General features: G+C 30.8%; 1 pseudogene across 1 annotated transcript; it reads right to left on the reverse strand.

Moving 5' to 3' along the window:
• Window positions 1–11,960: 11,960 nt before the first annotated feature.
• Window positions 11,961–12,049, reverse strand: BDBG_17199 (annotated as a pseudogene). The gene has a single exon. The product of its transcript is annotated as a tRNA-OTHER (tRNA).
• Window positions 12,050–12,268: the final 219 nt, after the last annotated feature.

Here is a 12,268-nt window from a genome sequence, read left to right on the forward strand (position 1 = left end):
CAGATTGTCTGAACTGTAACTGAAGAATGAATATGCTCAGTATATTCAGAAACTGCTTACAGCAGAGATCAATCCTGCAGAAATAAAGAATTGAAGAGACTTAAATAATCTCTTGCAAAGAGAGGACTGGATTTATGTGCCTGTGAATAAGTTTTTATGTATAGAACTTATTAAAAGATATCATAACTCTTCTCTAGTGAGTCATTTTACAGATACTAGAACTCATGAGTTGCTTATAAGAAAATACTTCTGACTGAAGATACAAGAACTTATGAAGAAGATAGTGAATTCTTATACTATTTATCAGAGTTTGCAGATAGTATGGTCCAGACTATATAAAGAACTCACTTCTCTACTCATCTCACAGAAACCTTGGAAACAGCTAGAAATGAATACTCTTGTGAGCCTCTCTGAAAGCAAGGACATATATGATGCCTGCTTTGACAGTGTGCTGGTGATAGTGAATCACTTTATCAAGATAACACACTTTATACTCACTCACAAGAACTTAAAGTCAAAGAATTTGACTCACATCTTCATTTATAATATGATTCAGTTGTATGAGTTGTCTGCAAACATTGTCTCAGATAGAGAATCAATCTTCACAGAAGAGTTCTGATCTGATCTGATAACTATACTGAAGATCTTATAAGATCTAAGCACAGCTTTTCATCAATAGACAGATGATCAGACAGAATATCTGATAAGTATATTAAAACAGTATCTGCAGTGCTTTATCAATTACAATCAGAATGACTGAGTGTATTGATTATCACTCACAGAGTTTATATACAACAACTCAAAACATGTCAGCACAGGCAAAATCCTCTTTGAAATGCTCACTGAGACTCATCTGTGAATGATCTTGATGAACCTGTGAGAGTACACTATAGAGTGTGATGATGCCTGTGAATAAGCTGAGAGAATTCAGAAGATTCAGAAGAAAGCCTGTGAATTCTTGAGAAAGACTCAAGAGTATCAGAAGAGATACTATGACTTCAAGCATATTACAAAGAGTTTCAAGAAAGATGATAGAGTCTGACTAAGTCTAGAAAACATCATCATACAGAGATCTAGTAAGAAGCTGAATCTCTTACAGACAGAGTCTTATAAGATTATGAAGAAAGTTAGCTTATAGTTCTACAGATTGAAACTATTATCTGAGTTACAGATGTATAATGTTTTTCATGTCTCTTTACTTCATGAATATAAGAAATTCTCAGAAGAGAACTCTGTGATTCATCACTCTGTTTATGAAGCACTAGAGAGTGAAAGAGAATATCAGGTCAAAGAGATTATTGACTCAGAGAAGTGAGATCACAAGCTCTGATTCAAGATTTAGTGATAAGAGTATTCTGACAAGATGAATGAGTTCACTTGAGAATCATCTGAGTAGATAAGACATCTGCAGAAGCTGAGACATGACTTTCATACTGTGAATTCTGATAAGCCAGAATGATATAATCTTCACTAAGAACCTGATTGTGATAAAGATATTAACACTGTCATTTGTAAACTCTAGTCTATAAGATGATGAGTTTCTACTGAGATGAACAGTCTGCAGTGTATATAAGAGAAGAAGAAAACATATTCTTATTAAAGCTAAAAAACAAGAAAATAAACAGGGCTGTGAATACAATTTAGAGACTAATAAAGAAAAAACAAAGAAAACTCATATTCATATTATCAACACTCATGACACTCAATTCTCTCACAACTATCAATTTTTCTCTTCAAAGAAGCAGAGAGCATCATGCTCATGATACAGATAATTATTGCATTTGATGTGAAGATTATCAGAAATGCACAGACTTCAGAGAAGTCAGACATCAGAGTACACACAGTTGTGACAGAACCTTGAAGACTGGTTATCTGCATGTGTGATCAGATACTTCTTATAAAGCTGTGTCTGCTCTCTCAGTTATGCTGAAGTATTCAGCCTGAAAACAATGAGAATATGAAGAGAGAGCTCATCTGTTCAGATTAACTCTTATTATGAATTCATGACATTTGCATTACCTTGATTACTCAGATTTTGCAGGTATCTGAGAACTCATCTCTTATTGATAATGAGATTGCAGAAATGCGCCATGACATGAGAATCATTGATAGAAAACCTAGACATATTCACATATGCCTGGTCAGAGATTGTGTGAGCAGAGAGAAGATGGTTGTAGGCCTGCAGAACTGCAGGAGACACTGGCAACATCAGAAGCTTTACAAGAACTGTCAGCTAGAATCTGTAAGGAATTACTTATGAGAAGACTTATAGCAAAGGAAGGGACTGCACTGCTTAGAGCCAGGGACTGGTCTGAGAGAGGAATGAGATGAGCTGCTGGCCTGAAGATCAGGTGTAGTGGCAGGGCTAGAGAGAATGAAGGCACAGTCATGGACAGCAGTGCCCCTGCTCCACCAGCTGATAAAAAGTGATCAGAGAAGTCACAGAGACACTCACAAGAAGCTCAGCAGTAGCCAGACATTGTTTACAAAGATATTGAAATTGAAAAAATTTTTATTCTTGAGAAGTTCTTGAATCAATATACAGATATTGTCAGAAACACTCTCTCTCTGTCATCTGAGTGAAAACACTTCATAAATGAATGAGAATACTTACAGTTTATAAGAATAAAAGCTGTTATAGAAAAAGGAAAAAGAAGATGAGATTTCACAGACAGATCTGAGATATTTATACTACTCTAGAGAGATTTACTTACACTGTGAGTGATCTCACAGAACAGCCAGATCACTCTAGTAAATAAGAGTGATTGTGAATCACAGGTCTGAATCTTTCTATATAACTATAAAGAGTGATTGCAGACTGCAGATATCTTGATTCTACAATTCTACAGAGTTAATAAAAGAATGAAAAATTCCTCATAATTCTACAGTGTCAAAGAGCAATGATTTATGAGAATGAATGAAAGATTAACTCACAAATGTTTCTCTTTGATGAGAGTGATCTCATAGAGAGTGATTCACCTGCAAGATGAATCTGTATAATGATTACACAAGAATCTTATGAAAATGATTGAGAGTCAACTGAAATTCTTCTATATGAAAGATGTGAGATGAATCTGTGTGATAGTCAGAGAAGAATCTGTAGATTACAAAGAATCTCATGAAATAAGAAACTGAGTGATAGACTCTTTTCTCTTTATAATAACAAGGGATTTTTCCTCACTGAGGTTTTTTATAGATGTGAAGGATTTTTAGTGAGTATCACTGCAGTGCTGAGCTGACTATGAAGTCACTCAGTGAAAGGCTTTGCAGATGAAGTCTTAGAGAGAGAGAAGTATGTAAGAAATCTCACTTCTCATGAATTCTTTATCTCTATTTCTATCTCTCACATAATTAATAGGGCTAGCAGCCCTTGGCTACACACAACTATATAGACTGGAATTCACAAATACTATTCACAACTCAGCTTGAATGCTATGATACATTTGACTTCTACATTTATCTTTCTACTGTGAACACTTCTAGTAGTTAACAGTACATATCATGCCAAGCTGCAAACACCCGAATAATCGCCTGCGAGCACTTATTCTTACACATACTGAAGTCACTATCAATGACTGAGATGCTGTTTCAACAGATATAAGTCTGTTCTTTCTCATATACAGATATTACATGAAAGTACTGAATCTTCTAGAGATTATACATTTCACACTGAATCTCTGCAGTCTGATTCAGATCACTGATAATATAGTAATAAAACTCTGAGATATCTGTGATTGAGCAGAAGTCTTCATGATAAGTGCTAAATAGAATTAAGAAGATTGAATTAATATTCACTGAAACCTCACTAAGTAATATAAGATAGAAGATCTAGTATAATTGAATCTTCAGAATATACAGATTACATACTCATCTCATACACTGAATTATCATTATACAAAGTATAAAGTGATAGAAGTTCTAGACAGTTATAACTACTGTCTTAACATATTATCAGAAATTTATAATATCTTTCATATGAGCTTGCTCTGTCATGCTGTCACTGATCTGTTCTCTTCTCAACTGACTTTCAACTGACAGTTATCAGGAATCATAGAAGAAGATAATGAACTTGAATGAGAGATTGAAGATATTCTTGATAAGAGATTCTGCAATCACAGCTGATAATATCTTGTGAAATGAGTTGACTATAATTACTCAATCTGAACTCTGAGTTCTATGTTATCTAAGATCACAGCTCTTGACTGATAAGAGCTATGTACAATTAAGAAAGAGAGAGAGGACTAATGTGACAGGCTGTACTCAATCAATTATATAGATCATTTCATTACACTTCACAGATTTCTATCACTTCAATTCTCAGTCACTGATTCTTGGCTGAAAATCTACAGAATTTCTATTCTTCCACCCCGAAGTTCCACCGCGTACACCACCACGTATGCGTATAAATATTCACTCTGATCACTGATTCTCACTACTTTCTCTTTCTTTCCTTCTCTAATGTTTTTCTCTTTGTTATATAAGATCTATCAATATCATATCAATCTATTCGGCGTAGGCCTCTTACAGAAAAGTTGATCAGACTGTTTTAATTGAGAGGTTTATTAGTCTATTTTCAATTGAAAAGTTGATCAGACTGTTTCAAAAGAAGAATAAAAGACTTTTATAGATAAAACATCTGATTTTTTTTCACACTAGTTCAGTAACTAGGTTAGATTTTTGAAGAGAATCTAATAAACTAAAATTGATTTTTAAGACAAATCAATAAAATCTTTACAAACTCTTTCTTGAGATACAGTGAGGAAAAGTATGATATCAATTAATAATAAATTAGATAATATAACAGTTTTTGAGAGAAAAACTGATAAAAAATAAGTTAATTTTTTACAGAGAAATTGATTAAAACTATTCAATTTTATTCTAAATTCTTCAATTTTCCTCACACAACAAGTGTGCAACTCAAATCAGTTAATAAAGAGTGTAAAAAAGAATTAAGTATTAATAAAAGCTCTTCAGTCACTGAAAAAGTAATTCTTACTAAAAAGAATGTGAAATTATGACAGAAAACAGCTCTGTTTGTAATTCTTTGTAAAAATATTGTATAAAACTCAGAGAAAAACATCTTACTTTTTTAAGAGAAGTAAAAAACTAATTCTAAGATCTTTTTTTTACATTAACTACTGCAGAAGAATGAGATAGAAACTGCTAAGATATATACTACTGTATACTCTCTATCAAGACTTTCTCTTTTCAGAGTCTTGATACTATAGAGAATATAAGCCTGTTTTTATATAATAATATAAATATTGTCAGCAGAATGTAGAGAAACTGATAGACTGACTGTGTAACTGTGTCTGAAACCAGAATCAAACTTTACAGTTATTATGTTATCTAAAAGCATTACTTCTGATCATGATTTATGTTTATCACATTGATCTCAAATCATGTTATTTCAAATATTAAAGATCTCAGATTCACTTTTCAAATAAAAATCTAGTCTCAGATAAAAAATATATTTAAATTCTTAGTCACATTTTCATTCTGATCTCATTATTGAGAAGGATATTAAATGAGATTATGAAATCATTTCTCACTTACATAATATTATAACATAGTACTCATTTGTTGAAAATTCAATAGAAAGTGTTACTAAATATCATTACTTTTCTGAATACAGATTATAATTCATATAATTTTAATTATAAAAAAAAATATAAAATATAAAAAAAAATAAAAAACAAAAAATAAAACAAAACAAGAAAAAATCACAATGAAAAAAAAAAGAGAAAGAAAAAATAAATAAAAAATAAATAAAAAAATAAAAAATAAAAATAAAAAAAATCAAGATCACAGAGCTGCAGTATTCTTAAAATACTCACTTTTCAGAGTCTTTATAATATTTATCATTAATTATGTATTTCTTACAGTGAGAGTAACACAGCTGTAATAAGTCATTGTCTTAATATTATCTAATAAATAATCAGTATATATCTGTATAAATGTGAATAATTAGAAAATATACACTTAAAAAGTGCAGTCAGAATGAACTCTGCTGTCACTTGAATGATATTAAGAACAGAATACTGAAATCAATGATTCTTCTCATCAATTTCACAGATAAAATATATGAAGATAATCTTGAGAAATATAAGATCTCTTAACTTTTGATAAAAACAGATCTCACAGAGAGACTCTATTTTCATAATATCAGAGACTGAGTGTTATTAAAAAGTATTACTTTTATATAATATACATGTACTTACTGCAGTAATTCATTCTCTGCATATATAGCTGAGAGTTGCAGCTTTTTCATGTCATATAACTCTTTCTGAAATACTGCTGCTGATTTGCAACTCATACAGTCTCTCAGTTCAGTATATACTGTGTATATACAGCTCTGTGTACTGAGGCCGTGTTGATTATTATGATCTGATATGATACTCACTTTTCACAGATTATGTTTTGTTTAAAGAAGAGGAAAGAGAGAAAGATATAACTATTATTTTATTAAAGAAGAGATGAATAATTAGTATTATTAAATGTAATTTAATTTATCTGTATTTAAAATTTGATTAGTCTATACTCTTCAATTTGAGAATTTCTAAGAGTGTTTTAATAGTTTTCATATCAGCTTAAACTTAGTGATGAATTGAAGAAGAAGAGAAAAGAGAGAAGAAAGAAATAAGAATAACTTATCTTTATAATATGAAAATAGAGAATTACTGCAATTATTCTCTTTAGTAATAAAGATCTGTTTTCTGTATATATCTCTGATATAGATTATATAATAACTGTATATAAAGAATATCAATAGTGCATGTATTGAATGAAGATAATATTGCTATGCAATACTGTAGTCATTTCTATACATCTCTGAAAGCTGTTAATAGTTTCTTTGAGTCTCTTTATATTTAATAAGTTAATAATATATTCTGATGCACTTCTTCTTTCATCATCATTATTATCATTATTATTATTATCATTATTATTATTATCACTATCATCATTATTATCATCATTATTATTACTATCATCATTATTATTATATTATTACTAGCTGTCTCTTCTATCTTCACTCTCTTTTAATACTTATTAAAATCAATTATATTATCTCTCTTCAAATATTCTGCGATTCTGCAGATTATCAAGACATGTGAGCACTGTCACAGATTAAAGAAAGAGAAGAAGAAGATGTTTAAGCAAGAGAAAACAGATTGTAAGACATGTTATAATACCTTGAAGAGACTCTGTAAGAAAGTAGAATAATAATGATTTTAAGTAACACTTCTAATAGATTTAGACTGAACTAAGTATAGAAATAATGCAGATGACACTGTCTGTAAGAGATTGAAAAAGAAGACAGTGAAGAGTCTTATATAGTAGTGATAAGATCAGAAGAAGTTCTGAGAATAATTTAAAATCAAGATAAAGAGAGAGAGAGAGAAGAAGAGTATTACTATAAATAAGTAATAGCAGAAGAAGATTGAGAGAGTATTAAAGTAGAAGACAAAGATGTTAAAACTGATAAGTTTTTTATTAAGAGATAATGATTTTTAATAATACTTCTGTTCTCTAATTAATTAGTAGAAGCTGATATAGAAGAAGGGAATTGAGACCTTGTTCAGATCTTAAATACACTTCATAATCTAGAATATTAAGAAGACAGCTCTGCTCTCTGAGTATATCAATCTGCTTACTACTGAGATGGAATCTGAGACAGCAGATCAGGAAATGTGAGATTTTAAGATACAGATTGATCTGACTGAAGAAGAGCAGTAGAAACCCTTCTCTGAAAAGATAGTGAAGAGAGATTTTAAGATAATTATCATCTCAGATGAGAAGAAGAAGAAGAAGAATAAGAATAAGAAGTATAAGAGGCCTACACTGAATAGATCAGTATAATATTTATAGGTCTTATATAACAAAGTGAAAAATGTTAAAGAAGGAAAAGAAAGAGAAAGTGTGAGAATCAGTAAGCACAGTGAATATTTATACATGTACATGATTAGACTGACCGTGTGACCGTGTCTGAGACCAGAACCAGAATATTTGATGATCTCATTACCAATTCAACTGATCTCATTACATGATTTTAACATTAGATAGTAGTCTTATACTGTCTCAGTGAGACTTACTATCTACTCTTATCACATTCTTCAAATGAAACCATGATTTTCACTTCTCAATTTAAATTATTTTTATTGCTTTAAATGACTTTAAATCTCATTTGAGTGTTATCAAAAAGTGTTACTTTTTAAAAAATTAAAAATAGTCTAAAAAAAACCTTAAAATGTCTAAAAATAGTAACTTTATGCTAAGAATGAGACTAAATGAGATTAAATGAGATCACTTTCTTAATTTTTCTAAGTTATGATCTCATTTTGAGATCTGATATATAGTCACTTTACATGTTTTTTTAATAATTAGTCTCAGCAGGATTCACATCAAGAAATATATGAGATCAGATCAAATGAAACCAAACGTGAAATTCATGATCTCAGCGGTCAGTCTATACATGATATATACATAGTGAAGCTTCAGAGCAGAAGAATAGAAATTCTGTGAGTTTTTCAGCTGAGAATCAGTGATCAAGAATGACTGAGAATCAGAGCCTTCAGCGGAATCTATGAAGTGTAAAGAAATAGTCTATATAATGATTAGATGCAGTCTGTTATATTAGTCTCTCTCTTCTCTGATCATGCACAGTTCTTATCAGTCAAGAGCCGCAGTCTCAGATAATACAGAACTCAGAGTTTAGATTGAGTGATTATAGCTGACTCATTTTACAAGATATTATCAGCTACAGCTGCAGAGTCTCTTATTAAGAATATCTTCAATCTCTCATTTAAGTTCATTATCTTCTTCTATGATCTCTGGCAGCTGTTAGTCAGAAATCAGTTGAGAAGAGAACAGATCAGTGATGACACAGTGAAGCAAGCTCATGTAAAAGATATCATAAATCTCTGATAATATGTTAAGACAGTAGTTATGACTATCTAGAACTTCTATCACTTTATACTTGATATGATAATAATTCAGTGTATAAGATGAATATGTGATCTGTATATTCTTGAGATTCAATCACATCAAGTCTTCTATCTTATATTGCTTAGTAAGATCTCAGTGAATATTGATTTAATTCTCTTGATCTTGTTTTACAATTGTCATGAAGATCTCTGCTCAGTCATAGATATCTCAGAGCTTTATTACTATACTATTAATGATCTGAATTGAACTGTAGAGATTCAGTGTGAAATGTGTGATTTCTAGAAGATTCAATACTTTCATGTGATAATCATGTGTAAAGAAGAACAGACTTACATCTGTTGAGACAGCATCTCAGCTGTTGATAGCAATCTCTGCATGTAGAAGAAGATCATACTAATCATCTTATAAGTAATTGCAGAACTTATAAAGATAATTCTTTACAGTCTGAATTATTCATTCTGACATATTATCAGTCTCAGAGTGATAGACAGTTGATAAACAGTGTATAATCTTGAAAACTTGATAGATTCTTGTTCAAAGAATACTCATGAATTGACAGTTCTAATCTGATACTATAGATCTCAGTAATTTATACATTTAATAAAACAGACTCTGTAGAAAAGCTTCAGTGACTTATTCAGTATTTATCTTATTACAAGGTTTCAATATTACATCTTTACTTAATCAATTCATAATGATCAGAATATTCTTATAACTCTTACTCTCAGAGAGATTAATAGTGAAGTCAATTACTACATCTTATCAGATTCTATCAGAGATATTAAGTGATTTCAGTAGATCTTTTCTACAGTTCTTTCACTAGATGATGATAGAATAATAGTTGCAGTTTCAAATAAAATATCTGATGCTGTTTAATATCTCAGGCTAGTAGAACTCTTAAGAGATTATTCAGTATAATTATTCATAATCTGAGTGATCAGTTATATATAAATCATGCATCTCTTACATTATTCAGATGTGTAAGAGTTCAGAGTGAGAGACTTAATATTGTTTATGAAATCACAGAGTTTTATTATCATTAATTAAGTATTCTGAGATATTAGTTCTTATATATAGTTCTGAGAAGAATCAGAGTACTTCTTGATGTACTGCTTTAGTGAGTGCTTGAAGAAGTTCATCAGTTTGAGCTGTTATATATCATACTTTATTCAGTGTAGATTCAGGAGAAGTTGAGATATCAGTGTTAATATCAGTGTCAGTATCAGTGTCAGTGTCAGTGACAGTTTGAAGAGAGAGTGTTCTAATCAGAGAAGTATATATAGTGTCATGAGTTGTTTCATCTTGATCAACTAATATCTTCAGATCTAGAAGTCAGTGTTCTTAGTTTATTTAACAAGTGTCTGTTACATTGAAAGATATATCTTGCTCTTATTATGAGAGAGCATCTGTCATTAAGTTCTGACTGCTGAAATGATAGTGTATTATAAAATGAAAGTAGTTTAAGAACTCAGATCATTGTATCTATCATTTAGTAAGTTTACAGATAGTTGTGAAGTACTTGAGATTCTTATAATCTGTGATTATCTCAAATTCAGAGACACTTCAGAGTTCAGAGTCTCATTCTTCTAGACAGTATACAATTGTAAGAAGTTTCTTATTATAGATCTCATAGTTACATTCAGCAGAACTCAGTTTCTTAAACATGAAGATGTATAATCATAAGATATTTTTATTATCATATTGCAATATAGCTCTCTCTATAATATAGTCAGAGAAGTCAGCTTCAATAACTATTTTATAATTAAAATCAAATATCATTATCAGAGAGATGTTAATAAACATCTTCTTTATCTATATAAATACAGCTTCAGTATCTGCTAATCACTGAAATACTGAGTTCTTTCTGATAAGTTCTGTAAGTGATCTCACAATATCTGAGAAGTTTCATATAAATCACTGATAGAAGATAGTAAATCTGATTAAGCTTCATATATCTTTCACAGTATATAGACCTTCTCATTCAAGAATGATGAAGACTTTCTCAGAATTCATTTAAATTCTCTTATCAGCTTCTATAATAAAACCTAGATATTTGATACTCTTGACTTTGAAGTTATACTTATCAATATCTATTGATAGTTCTGCTTCTTATAATTATTGTAATATTCTTTGCATGTGTTCTTGATATTCTTTTCTGAACTCATCAGTGAAGATGAGAATGTCATTAAGATATACAGATACAAATTCATCAAGAAAATCTCAGAGTGCTCAGTTAATATACTTCTGAAATGTACTGAGAACATTGATCAGTTCAAAGAATGTAACTATTCATTTAAAGAAATCATAATATATTCAGAATACTGTAAGCTATTCATCTTCTTCAGTAATATGAATTTTATAAAACATGATAATAATATCTAGTTTTGTAAATTATTGAGCTTGTCTGATGTGAGCTAGGATTTCATTGATAAGAGATAAAGAATAGCAGTTCTTCTTAATTAATCTGTTCAATTCTTGATAGTTCACACAGAATTAAAGTTCTTTATCTGATTTCTTTGCAAAGAGAATGAAAGCTGCAGTAGAAGAGTTACTAATATGTATGAATTTCTTATTCAACAGATCATTGAGTGTCTTTCAAAGAAGAAGAAGTTTATCTTAAGACATATTATAAAGAAGGTCTTATAATAACTCAGAGTTCTTATCATTCTTCTTTTCTAACTTAATACTGTGATCTACTTCTGAGTCTTATAAGAGAGGTTAGACTGACCGTTATTATTATTATTATTATTCTTCCATTATACTCATATGCAAGCGGAGCTTATGATGAGTCCTTGCGTGATGTTAAATACAGGTCAAGTGTTGGTTATACAGGAGGAAATACAGGTGTTGAGACCACGCCAAGATAACAAGAACATAGGAAAATACAAAGGAGTGACAATTAGATACATGCGATAATAACTTCCCAGCCCAGGAACATAGAGCGATTCATTGGAGCGATTTGTACACCTCTGTATTTATTAGGAACCTGAGGTGCTTGAGTTCCGGATTTAATGTATCCCCTGCGGGTTTCGAACCCACGCGCCTTGGTTTCCCACGCCAAGGCGCTACCGGGTGGCCGCATTAACCATTCGGCCACCGGGGCGTTAGACTGACCGTGTGACTGTGTCTGAAACCAGGACCAGAATTTTTGATAGTCTCATTATCAATTCAACTGATCTCATTACATGGTTCTAACATTAGATAGTAGTCTTATACTGTCTCAGTGAGACTTACTGTCTACTCTTGTTACATTTTTCAAATGAGATCATGATTTTCACTTCTCAATTTAAATTATTTTCATTGCTTTAAATAACTTTAAATC

Source organism: Blastomyces gilchristii (assembly GCF_000003855.2).
Source record: "Blastomyces gilchristii SLH14081 genomic scaffold supercont1.10, whole genome shotgun sequence".
Lineage (NCBI taxonomy): Eukaryota > Fungi > Ascomycota > Eurotiomycetes > Onygenales > Ajellomycetaceae > Blastomyces > Blastomyces gilchristii.